Genomic DNA, 12,351 nt, shown 5'->3' on the forward strand with positions numbered 1-12,351 from the left:
CTGCCTTTTGCTGGGTTGGTAAGTGGCCTGGCATTTCCTGGGGACTCCCACACCACCAGGAGCCCCACCAGGCCACCCATCCCCAGCAGGGTATAGTTTTAGGTCATATCCAAGACCAAAATCTTCCAAACTGTCTCTCTTTCTGGTTTCTCTCTCCTGACGGGTGTGGCCATGGGAGGGCTTTCTCATCTCTTCATTCTGTCTTTTCCAAACTACCACTGTCAATAACTCTGGCCAGTCATAACCTGTCATCAGTGGATAGGGTGAGTGCTCCCTTGCCCCTACTAGCATCTGGTGGGTTTTATCGCCCACATGCAAAGTGACCCACACTCTGTCATTCTGTAGGAACTCCCCGCACCAACATCGAGAGGATATCTGATCGATTACCTCTCTCTCTTTTCTTGGTAACGTGTCTCTCTGCACTACCATCTAGGATGACCCTGTGTCTAACACAGCCCACACCCACTGTCCTTCTATTCTCACGCCTGTCATGAGTGGAGGTTGTTCTTCTCTCGTTTAAGGGTCAACCCTTGCTCCATAGCCACAAACCCCTTCTGGCATTGTTTGTTGGGTTTACAAGGCTCTGGCCACCGTCTCTAGTAGTAACTGGTGTCTTACTATTTCATCTTGCAATCCCTGTACTGCCTGTCCCATTAGCTCTAATATCTTTTGCTGCATCCTCAGCTCCGAGGCTAATCCCAATGTCTCTTTTCCTGATTTCTCTTTGGGCCCAAGGATTCTGTCTTGTGTTCGGGTTTCTCACTGTCTCCAGTTACACACTGCCATAGGAAGTGTCGCTGCCAATGCACCATTGTGACAGGGGTCCATCCCTGAGCCTGTCTAATGGAGGTCTGACCCTCTGTGTCGGGGCTACCCACCCACCTATCTCCCCTGCCACACCTTGATGGAACAATATTGATGATGTTACTCAGGTGGGGGCTGCCCATTTAATACCCCCAATAGCCGAGGCACCGGGGGGTGCATACACAGAGGGTGATGGGACACCAGTGCATGGAGAGAGGGGGTGATTGGACCTCAGCACCAGGGGGCACAGCACCAGGTGGTGCAGAAACAGGGGGCAGACCCCAGTGCCAAGAGGCACAGCAACAGAGTGAGCTGACACAATGCCCTAGGATGCAGTTTAACATTGGTATCATCTGCGAGGCATGGGCCACCATGCAGAGGAGGTTTGGAGCAGTGGACAGTGACCCCTAGCATTGGAGTATTAAATGGGCAGCTTCCCACCTGAGTAACATCACAATTATATTGCCATCAAGGCATGGCAGGAAGGATAGGTGGGTGGGTAGCCCAGAGACTGAGAGTCAGGCCTCTGTTAGACAGCCTCAAGGATGCACCCCTGTCACAGGAAGCCTATTTAAACGTGATTGACTAAAACTCGGTTGCTGGGTTTGGGAATGCTGAGGCAAGAGACTGAGTCAGAGTGGGTATGGGTGACATTTGAACAATGGTTCAGGGTTCATCACAAAATCCAGACCGTTGGAGCCCTGACCACAAATGCTGTTATAGTTGTCCCGGGATGACTGGTGGAAGTCCTCCCCACCACGTTTCTGAACACTCCAAGTAATCAATCCCCTTAAGTCTGTTAAAAGACTACAGTAAGGTCTGAAAGTCATGCTAAGCTGAGGCTTATTCACAACAGGGAAAATACAAAACACTGATGCTGACTTCACAGTGCAAGCATAGCTAGGCCATCTGAGAAGAAACTGTTAGGGTAACAATATGGATTTTGGATGTTGGGGTAACGATATGAATTTTGGGGAGTACTGAGTGTGCAGCTAAATGAAGGCTTTTTCCTGTGTCTCAGCAAAAGCTTCTGGTCACAAGACTGGATGATATACTAAAAGGTAACCTCAGCAAAAGCTGTTAGTTACAAGGCTAGCTGATATATTAAAAGCAACTAACTTAGGTAATGCTTAAGTAAGTGGATTTTTAACAGTGGGGGTAGGGTGCAAAGTGCATGATGTTTTAAGCAACTAGTGCCAGGAGACAAAAGCAGAGATACAGCCTTGGAGATGGGGAAGTCAGCAAGAAAACCAGCAAGAGACAACGAGAAATGCAAGTGCCCGGAAGAAGATGGGGGTCAAAATCTTACGCATGCTCTCTTAGCAGAGAGGCATGCAAATGAATGAAATGCCTGGGCAATTCCATACTAAGGAAGCAAACAGTAAGCAAAGGTGGAGCTTGAGATAGGAGGAGAAATGGGTGGAACCATAGGAGGGACGAGGGCAGAATAAATGTCAATGTGTATGAACCAAGGTGTATAAATCTTTATCCATGTGGGCACAAATGATACGGCTTGGAGTGCTCCCAGCTGGGTCATGAAGTGCTACAGCGATTTGGGAGCGGGGCTAAAGGGTCTGGGGGCACAGGTGGTGTTTTCTTTGATCCTCCTAGTCTTAGGCTACAGGCGGAGGAGGGAGAGGAGGATTGAGATAGTGAACCAAAGACTGTGGTGCTGGTGTCATCACGAAGGCTTTGGCTTCCATGATCACAGTCCACTCTTTGGTGAGAGAGGCAGTGGACTGCTGGGAAGGGACAGCCTCCACCTCTCTCTGCTGGGGAGGAGGGTCTTCTCAGCCAGACTGGCGGACCTGCTCCACCGGGGTTTAAACTGAGTCTGCTGGCGGATGGGGGGAATACCGCCACTGCTGGCCTGCTGAGCAACCCTTGCAAAGCCAGCAGGTCAAGGCACTTAAGGGAGTCCACCCCTGCCCCAGCCCTAGAGCGAGCTGTGGGCAAGGCAAGGGCCCCAAAAGAGGGACACTTGCCCACCTGTACACAAATGCCAGGAGCTCGGGAAATAAACAGGAGGAACTTGTCCTCCTGCTTAACACAAACAACTATGATGTCATAGGGATAACGGAGACCTGGTGGGACTCCAGCCATGACTGGACCACAGGTATAGATGGATATACCCTGTACAGGAGGGATCGAGTGGACAAAAGGGGTGGGGTTGTAGCTCTCTCTGTCAAAGAGAGTTACGTGACGTTGCAAGCCAACATTGGCACCCAAGGTGGACAACGGGAGACCCTCTGGCTTAAAATCCATGGGGAACATGGCACAGGGGACACAATGGTGGGAGTCTAATATAAACCTCCAACCCAGGATCAAGAGATTGACCAGGAGTTTGCCAGGGAATTGGCTGAGGCCACATGCTTCCAGTGCATGGTTGTCGTGGGAGACTTCAACTACCCAGACATCTCATGGAAAGAGCGCACGGCCAAATCCGGGTGGTCACAAAGCTTTCTATCATGCGTGGATGAGCTCTATCTGATGCAAGACGTCTACAGACCAATGAGAGGTAACGTGCTGCTCGATTTGGTTCTGGCAACGGGGGACAACTTAATCAGTGACCTAATGATTGAAGGGAAGCTGGGCGAGAGTGACCATGAACTGATCACCTTCACCATCTGCCATAAAGCCGGCAAGTCATTCAGCAATACAGAAGACCTCGACTTCAGGAAAGCTGACTTTGACAAGCTCAGGAGGTTTGTGAGGGAGGCTCTGAAGGGCCACAACCCAAAGGGGAGGAGAGTTAAGGGTGGGTGGTTGCTCTTCAAAGGAGTGATCTTGGATGCACAAGCAAAGTCTATCCCAACTCGGAGGAAAGGCAACAAAAGGGCACAGCATTCCCCTTGGCTCTCCAGGGAACTAGCAGACCCTCTGCATCTGAAAAGACAGACCTACAAAGGATGGCGTACTGGATCCACCTCCAAGGAGGAATAGTCTGCTCTGGTCCTGACCTGCAGGGAGTGAACCAGGAAAGCCAAGGCTGCGACGGAACTCAAACTACATACAAGTATCAAGGACAATAAAAAGTCCTTTTTTTAAGATATGTGGGGAGCTGTAGGAAAAGCAAGGGCAACATTGGACCCCTGCTGAACCAGATGGGACAACTGACAACCAACAGCCCGGAAAAAGCCAACTGGCCAAAAGGATCTTTCACCAGTCCCATGGGACACCCCTGCCCGTTACGGGACAGGGAGGCATGGATGAGGGAGATTTCTTACCCCCTATCAATGCTGACCTTGTGAAGGAACACCTTGAGAGGCTCGACACCTTCAAGTCAGCCTGCCCTGACAGTTTACACACCAGGGTACTCAAAGAGCTGGCTAACATCATAGCTCAGCCCCTGGCATGGGTCTTCAAGAACTCCTGACACTCTGGTGAAGTGCCCAATGATTGGAAGAAGACCAATGTGGTGCCTATCTTCAAGAAAGGGAGGAAAGTGGATCTGGCAAACCATAGGCCCATCAGCCTGACCTCTATCTTGGGGAAGGTCTTAGAAAAGATGATCAAAGAGGCCATCCTTAACAGACTGGCCGACGGCAACATCCTGAGGGATCACCAGCATGGGTTTGTTGCGAGTAGGTCCTGCTTGACCAATCTCATTTCCTTCTATGACCAGGTGACCTATCACCAGGACAAAGGAGAAGAGATTGATGTTGTATATCCTGTCTTTAAAAAAGCCTTCGTTCTGGTATCCCATGATCATCTCTTAGTAAAACTGGCTAAGTGTGTCCTCGGCCGCACCATAATCTGCTGGCTGGGGAATTGGCTGCGTGGTCGGACCCAGGGGGTGGTGGTTGATGGAAGACAATTGTTGTGGTGCCCTGTGACCAGTGGGGTCCCCCAAGGCTCTGTCCTGGGGCCTATACTATTTAACATCTTCATTAATGATGTGGACATTGGCATCAGAAGTGGATTGGCCAAGTTTGCCAATGATGCCAATTGAGGTAAAGTGTCCACACCTGAGGACAGGGGGGCATTCCAGGCTGACCTTGACAGGCTCAGGAAATGGGTGGACGAGAGCCTGATGGTGTATAACACCAAAAAAATGCAAGGTTCTCCACCTTGGGAGGAAAAACCTGCAGCATCCTTATAGGCTCGGCAGTGCTATGCCTGCTAGCACCACACACGAAAGGGACTTGGGGTTGGGGGGGGGATAATGATTGACCACAAGATGAACGTGAGCCTGCAATAGATGTTAGGGTCGGAAGGGACCTCAATATATCATCGAGTCCGACCCCCTGCATAGGCAGGGAAGAGTGCTGGGTCTAGATGACCCCAGCTAGATGCGTATCTAACCTCCTCTTGAAGACCCCCAGGGTAGGGGAGAGCACCACCTCCCTTGGGAGCCCTTTCCAGACCTTGGCCACTCGAACTGTGAAGAAGTTCTTCCTAATGTCCAATCTAAATCTGCTCTCTGCTAGCTTGTGGCCATTATTTCTTGTAAGCCCCGGGGGTGCCTTGGTGAATAAGAACTCACCAATTCCCTTCTGCGCCCCCGTGATGAACTTATGAGGATCAGGACTGAGAGAGTGGTTTTCTTGTGAGAAATGTGCCCCCACCGGTAACTGGGTATTTCTGTCTTTGATGGATTTCCGGTGTGCATTCATTCTGGTGCGCAGTTGTTGCTTGGTCTCTCCTACGCATTTTCTGTCAGGGCATTTGGTGCATTGGATGAGATATATTACATTTCTGGAGGTGCAGCTGTAAGATCCTGGGATGCTGATGGCTCTGTTGTGAGGTGTATTAATAGCGGGGGTGGTGGAGATGTGTTGGCAGGTTTTGCATTTCTTGTCGTGGCACGGTCTGGATCCTTTTGGTGTGTTCTGGGCCTGAGGAAGTTTGCTTCTGGTGATGAGGTTAGCGAGGTTCGGTGCTTGTTTGAAGGCTAGGATGGGTGGCTGGGGTTGGGGGCCTGCCACCCTGAGCCCTGGTTGGCCAGTTCGCAAGCCAGGGAGGGACTGCTGGAGGGGATAAAGCAGCAGCTGACCTGGCCTGGCAGGGATGCTGACAGTGACCCTGGGGAATGATGCAGGAGGCCGAAGAAGAGCCGGGGTGAACTGACCCAGCAGAAGGAGCAGAGAGACCCCTCTGAAGAGCCTTGAAAGCCTGAAGGAGCAGGACCTGCAAGCAGCAGTGGGACCCTCATCAGCACAGTGTGCGGCCGGCAGGAGAGGCTGGCTCTGCTCCATACGGGGAGGAGAGTCCCTACACCTCCCACAGCGCTTGTGCACCTGCTCTGATCCCTTCAATTGGAGAGGGGTACCTCGTGGAGTACCGCCCGGGTTACACTATTATTCTTGTTTTGTCAATAAAGCATAAAACTCTGCCTAGACTTTAGGAAGCCCACCATAAAACTCTGGGAGTCTGGAATTTAGGAAGGCCTCCCACACTGTCTCTCACCCCGTCATCATTAAAAAATTAGGCGTCTGTGGTGTCGACGGCTACACAGTCAGGTGGGTCACAAATTGTCTGGAGAGCCTCACCCAGAGAGTGGTGGTGGACGGGTCTTTTTCGACCTGGAGGGATGTGGGCAGTGGGGTTCCCCAGGGCTCTGTCCTCAGGCCCGCACTGTTCAACATCTTCATCAGTGATTTGGACGACAGGGTAAAAACCACCTTGTTCAAGTTCGCAGATGACACTAAGATGGGGGAGAAGTGGGCATGCTGGAGTAGAGGAACAGGCTACAGCTATATCTGGACAGGTTACAGGGGTGGGAGGATGAGAACAGGATGGGTTTCAACACTGACAAGTGGAGGGTGCTGCACCTGGGGAGGAAGACCCAGCAGCACACCTACAGGCTGGGGAAACTCCCTTCTTGTCAGTGCACAGGCAGAAAAGGATCTTGGAGTCATTGATTCGAAAATGAACATGGGCCGACAGTGTGGGGTTGCAGTCAGGAAGGCCAACCACACCTTGTCGTGCATCCACAGATGCATCACGGACAGGTCCAGGGAGGTGATCCTCCCCCTCTATGCGACACTGGTCAGGCCGCAGGTGGAGTACTGCGTCCAGTTCTGGGAACCGCACTTAAGGAGAGATGTGGACAGCATGGAGATGGTCCAGAGGAGGTCACCCACATGGTCAGGGGGCAGCAGGGCAGGCCATAGAGAGCACTGATGTGGCTTCTCCCCTGGATGGATGCAATGGTGCCAGGCCAGGTGGGAGGATTGGGTGAAGCTCATCCCACACTCAGAGCACGTATGTAGCTTCTCTCCTGTGTGGATATGCTCCTGCTGGGCTGGTGGCAGGCATGAGTGAAACTCTTCCCACACAGAGAGCAACGATGTGGCTTCTCCCCTGTGTGGATGTGCTGGTGCTGGGCCAGGGTGGAAAGTCAATGTCTGGTGCAGGGAATGAGCCCATGGAGCTTTCCTCTGCTAATGAATCCCAGGCAGCCTCCACATCACAGACAGCTGCACTGGGGAAAGGCCTTGGCACGAACCTGCACACGGACTCTGGGCTGAGCCTCAGGCTCCGTGACACTCGGGGCCCCAGAGAGGAAATGGCACAGGGGAGATTCTGGTGCAAGCAGTGGGGGGTTCACTTCCCCCCACAACATGAAATCTCCTGAATCCCACCCACCCCACCAACCCACTTCATGCAGTCTGAGCCCAAAGTTACACACGTCTGGTGCTCCAGGTCAACTGGAGAAGGAGACACCAGGGACAGCCCCAGCCTCTCTCTTGTCCAACAAGAATGGCTTCAGGGGCAAAAATCCCAAAAGTGAGAGACTGTGCCCATGATGGGCGAAGATAACTAGGGCAGAAGAGCCTAAAAATTAGTCCTGGGTAAGGCCCAAAAACAACAGCCTCCTGGGACTAGTTAGTGTGGTGGAGCTACTTGTGGCAGGGCAGTCTCTACAAAATGCCACGTTGCCACCCCTGAGAACGGCAAATGCAGAGCACCTGAAAACCTTGGCTCTCACTGCCTTGTGAGTTACTTTTGGCTGGGAAAAGGACTGGGGGAGCCTGACCCAACAGAAAACCCCTGGTGAAAGCCAAAGAGCTGAGATGCATGGCAGGGTACACCTTGCAGCAGGTGTCACTTGAAGTAGAAAAGATTGCTAAAAAAGCAGCCTCTCAAGCTGCAAAGAGAGGAATCTGTGAAGGAGCTCCAGCAGGGCCAGGGCCAGGGCCAGGGCCAGGGCCAGGGCCAAGCCAGCCACAGTATCAAAAGTGATCCCATGACAGGAACTAACTTAAAGGTTAGTTAGTTAGTTCCCTTTTCTGCCTTTGTGTTTTCCACGATGTGGACCAGCAGTGAATCCTCAAGAAGTTCCCTTGGTACAAAGAAGATTCGAACTTCACTGCGTTCTGCATAGTCATTGTCTTGCTTGCGCGGCTGTGTTTGTATACCGTTATTGCTGTAAGTGGCTGTGGTGTTAATTATGCTACACAAGGAAATGTAAGCACAAGTTCTGGATGGGTTCTGGAATATCTGCAAAGTGGCTACAGAAAATGGTACACCGCTGGAGCATGGCCTCATGGGCCTCAAACATATCAGTCACGCCAAAGATCGAGAAGGGCGGATTGACCTTTTGTTTGGATTCTCATCCTTTTGTTGGTTTCCTTTTGACCCTTATCTATGATGGCACAAGCAATACATTTGAAACAAGAATGAAAGCTTTGCCCACTGTATAAAAGGAGCAGAATTCCCGAGAACATGTCTGCTCCAAAAAAGCTCTGATCACGGGATGTTTCTCTGCCATCTTAAATATCAAAGAAAACCATCATTTGAGTACTGGAAGAGCTTAGAAAACTCACTTATAATTATCACTGGTGAAAAACTGTTCAGCTGGTAAGGAACTTGAGGATTAGACAATTTGGCATGAGAAATTTATTGAAGCAGTGGACAAACAAAGGAAGAGGGTGTTGTGTGCATGCTCTTACTCTGGGGAGTTGCGGTGCGGTCGTGCAATTTCTACGTGAACAGTGGAAAAGCCAGAAACAAACATCTCCCACGCCCAGCGGAGGACACGAGGCCGGCACCACCAAACACCTCTGCTTTAACGTCTAAAGGAGCCATGTGTCAGGTTGTATTGCAGGGAAGAACTTGTAATAATTTCTATTAAAGTTTTCTTGTTATTAAATCAGCAAGGGGCCATGTCAAACATTGGGGGTCTTGGCAAAAAAATACTACTGAGAGTTTCTACACTTTCAATTTCAGGGGGTGGAACAACACCCGTCTGCACACATGACAGCACAAGCTATTTGAGGTCAGTACCCTGAAATGGCAGCACAGGGCAGGTCTGCAGTTTCCAGGCTCCCTTTCACCCTGGGCATGGAGCATTTGTGAGAGGGGAGTCGGGTGGAGGGGACAGCCACAACTCACCTGGCAGCACGTCCTCCGACCTCGAGATTGCCCCACTGTCCTGATCACCACAGACCCAGAGCTCCACCTGTCCTCGCTGGATGCGGCAGATCAAGTCAGGTTGGGGACCTTGATACCCTGTTTGGGCAGTGGTTAGAGAGAGTTTATCCACTGGTCCTGGATGCAGAATACGCAAGTGAAATTTGATGAATGGAGCCAATGAACTCAAGGATTAGACTAAGGACTTGAAGGACAAGGGAGGACGGACGTTTAGGATGAAGGGATGGCATAGCAGGGGGAAGAGGATGGCCCTTTTAATCCAGGTAGTGGACGTATGGTCATAGGAAAGCAAACACCAGTGCAATTCCAGGCAAATGAGTGGAAATCAGTTTGGACAGGACACACTAGGCAAGAGAGGGAGGAAATCAGAATAACTGCATAAGGAACAGCTGTTAATGCATTTTAAGGCACAATGAATGTCAAATGATATGATCATGGTGAGAAGGCAAAGGGAAATCATATTATCAAGGTTGAAGACTCCAGGGAAGGCTGCTGGATCAAGTGGAGGAGGAATATATACAAGTATGAGATGTGAGAGGTCTGATCATGGACAGAGCAGTAGGGAGCAAAGGGATTTAAGCCACCGGCCAAAAGTTCAGTTTCATAGTTGGTAGGGTTGGAAGGGACCTGAGTAGATCATCAGGTCTGACCCCCTGCCATTGCAGGAATGAATGCTGGGGTCAAACGACCCCCGCTAGGTGATTATCTAGCCTCATTTTCAAGATCCCCAGGGTCAGGCCTAGCACTACTTACCTTGGAAGTTGGTTCTGTCACAACCCAAAGTTGTGGTTTTTGTTTGTGTGTGCGCTTCGGCACCGCTAAATTATTTTCCCGCTGATTGTCACTTTCTTTGCACGGTAGAGTTCTCTGCTGCAAGAGAGAACTCTAGTGCAACGGGGGATTTCCCGCCAAATTACAGCTTCTTTGCAGGGTGCATTTCTTTTGCATACTAGTGATACACGCTGCAAAGGAGTTCCCGCCATTTGTATTCGGATTCGCACCACATTATTGGCCAATTCCAAATGTAGGCACACATGGCGGCTAGCTATTGGCTTGCTAGCCGTACAAAAGCCTTGGGTAGCTTCCGCCCAAGTCGGAGGAGGGAGGAAGAGAGAGAGACTCTGTGTGAAGATCTCCAAGCGCTGCGGACCCTCGCGGACCCAACGCGCCTCCCCTAAGCAGGCAATAGAGGCAATAGAACCGAGCCTACGGAGCTTTCGCTTCTCGCCTCTCCCCGTCACCAATCGCAATCCCAGACGTATCCCTTTCCTGGAAACTTCGAACCTGCGGAGCCTAAGCAACTCCGGGGAACCCTTCGAACCCCGAACCGGACCCGCGGAGCTTAAACAACTCCTTGGGAGCAATCGAATTGTCGTGGTCCTCTAGTGAGGGTCTAAGCGGGAGCTGTGCCTGGAAACCTATCCAGCCTACGCCAATACCATCTTTGGGTGTAAGTAAACAATCTTTTCAATCAACCATTACTCCTCCGTAACTAATTCTAGCTCGCACGTACCAAACCGCCCCGCGGTTCTCTCCAGCCCCGCATGCCCGGGCTGCTGGCCACAGCCCACGTGCACGAAGACGGGCCCGGCTCGCCCCCAGCCCGCACAGGTTCCAGCTCCAAGAAGCCCTGGCAGTGAAGTAGCGCCTCCTGATGTCTAGCCTGCATTGACTCAGTCAACTTGTGGCCATTATTCCTCGTTACTCCCAGTAGTGCTCGGGGGAACAGGAACTCTCCCGTTGTCTACTGGTCCCCCTTCGCCAATTTCTAGACGGCCACCAGATCCCCCTTCAGCCTTCTCTTGCGGAGGCTGAACAGGTTCAGGTCCCGTAGCCTCTCCTCATAGGGCCTGCCCTGCTGCCCCCGATCATGCGGGTGGCCTCCTCTGGACTCTCTCCATGATGTCCTCACCCCTCCTGAAGTGCAACGCCCAGAACTGGACGCAGTACTCCAGCTGCGGCCTGACCAGTGTCGCATAGAGGGGGAAGATCACCTCCTTGGACCTGCTTGAGATGCATCTGTGGATGCACGACAAGGTGCGATTAGCCTTCTTGACCACGTCCCTACGTTGGTAGCCAGTGTTCATTTGGGCATCAATAATGACTCCAAGATCATTTTCTGCCTCTGCACTGACGAGAAGGAAGTTCCCCAGCCTGTAGGTATGCTGCTGGTTCCTCCTCCCTATGTGCAGTACCTTGCACTTGTCTGTGCTGAATCCCATCCCGTTCTCATCCCCCCACCCCTGTAACCTGTCTAGATCTAGTTGCAGCCTGTCCCTCTACTCCAGCGTGCCCACTTCTCCCCACATCTTAGCATCATCCGCAAATTTGAACAACGTTCTTTTCACCCCCCGTCCAAGTCGGTGATGAAGATGTTGAACGGTGTGGGTCCAACGACCGAGCCCTGGGGGACCCCACTGCCCACATCCCTCCAGGGCCATAACGACACATCCATCTCCACTCTGTGTGCAGCCCTCCAGCCACCTAGTGACCCATCTGACTGTGTAGGCATCAACGCCACACTCACCTCATTTCTTAATGAGAATGGGGTGAGAGACTGTTAAAACCAGGGAGAAGACAACACCACTTCAGAGCACACCTGTCCCACGTGTGCCCACCTTCGGGCCCTGGAGGGGCAGGTGAGGGAGCTCCAAGCGGAGGTCAACGGGCTGAGGGGAATCAGAGCTGCCGAGGACAAAATTCACGGGCATTTCTGTTCTCTGTAGGGTGAAGTACCTAGTGGAGAGGCACCCCGGGAGGGATACAACCCAGCAGTATCACAGACCGTTACCACCAGGGCCAGGGCTACTTGTGCTCCCGCAGTGTCGACCCCCGCAGTACACCTGGGGAACAGGTACGAGGCCCTGGCAGCATGGGAGGAGGAGGCAGGGGAGGATGACTCCAGAGCAGCCGATGTGGCTCCACGCACGGCGCAGACTCAGCGATGCCGGAACACCCACAGGAAGAGACGCCGGGTCCTCGTCTGGGCAACTCCCTCCTGAGCAGAATCGAGGGACCCACCTGTCACCCGGATCCCATGGCACGTGCGATTTGCTGCTTGCCTGGATTCAGGACATCACGGCCGTGATCCCAGACCTCATCCGGCCCTCTGATCACTCCCCCTTCGTCCTCATCCATGTGGACATGCATGACGCGGCCGGGAGTTGT

This window comes from Alligator mississippiensis, chromosome 1 (genome assembly GCF_030867095.1).
Source record: "Alligator mississippiensis isolate rAllMis1 chromosome 1, rAllMis1, whole genome shotgun sequence".
Classification (NCBI taxonomy): Eukaryota; Metazoa; Chordata; order Crocodylia; family Alligatoridae; genus Alligator; species Alligator mississippiensis.